General features: G+C 36.6%; 1 non-coding gene across 1 annotated transcript; it reads right to left on the reverse strand.

Moving 5' to 3' along the window:
- Positions 1 to 300: 300 nt before the first annotated feature.
- On the reverse strand, positions 301 to 407 carry LOC121208366 (small nucleolar RNA R71). The gene has a single exon (XR_005903360.1). It is a non-coding gene; the product is annotated as a small nucleolar RNA R71 (small nucleolar RNA).
- Between the last annotated feature and the right edge of the window lie 260 nt (positions 408 to 667).

Raw genomic sequence — 667 nt, forward strand, 5'->3', positions numbered from 1 at the left:
TTAGACCTGCTGTAGCTGCAAATACTTTTGAACTGAAACCTAACACAATTCAAATGATACAACAATTTGTTCAGTTTGATGGTTTGCAGGACGAAAATCCCAACGCTCACTTGGCAAACTTTTTGGAATTATGTGATACATTTAAAATTAATGACATTTCTGATAAAGCCATTCGCCTTCGGTTATTCCCTTTTTCATTGAAAAATAAAGCTAAATAGTGGTTGAATTCATTATTACGGGGGTCAATCACTACTTGGGAACAAATGACCGAAAATTTTTTATTAAAATATTTTTCTGGCTAAATTACGTAATGATATCTCTTCTTTTGTGCATATAGATTTAGAAACACTCTACGATGCATGGGAGAGATACAATGACCTCTTGAGAAGATGCCCTCACCATGGGTTACCACTCAGGCTACAGGTTCAAACCTTTCATAATGGCCTGAATCATTCGACTCGACAAATGGTTGACGCAACTGCTGGCGGAACCATCAATAATAAGACACCTGAAGATGCCTATAAATTTATAGAGGAGATGTCACTGAATAACTATCAGTGGCAAGTCATGAGGATAAAGCCAACGAAAACAACCAGCGTTTATAATGTCGATTCAGTCACCATGCTCTCTAATCAGGTAGAACTCTTGAATAAGAAAATTGATGATT

The sequence above is a fragment of the Gossypium hirsutum genome, chromosome A01 (genome assembly GCF_007990345.1).
Source record: "Gossypium hirsutum isolate 1008001.06 chromosome A01, Gossypium_hirsutum_v2.1, whole genome shotgun sequence".
In the NCBI taxonomy this organism is placed as follows: domain Eukaryota; kingdom Viridiplantae; phylum Streptophyta; class Magnoliopsida; order Malvales; family Malvaceae; genus Gossypium; species Gossypium hirsutum.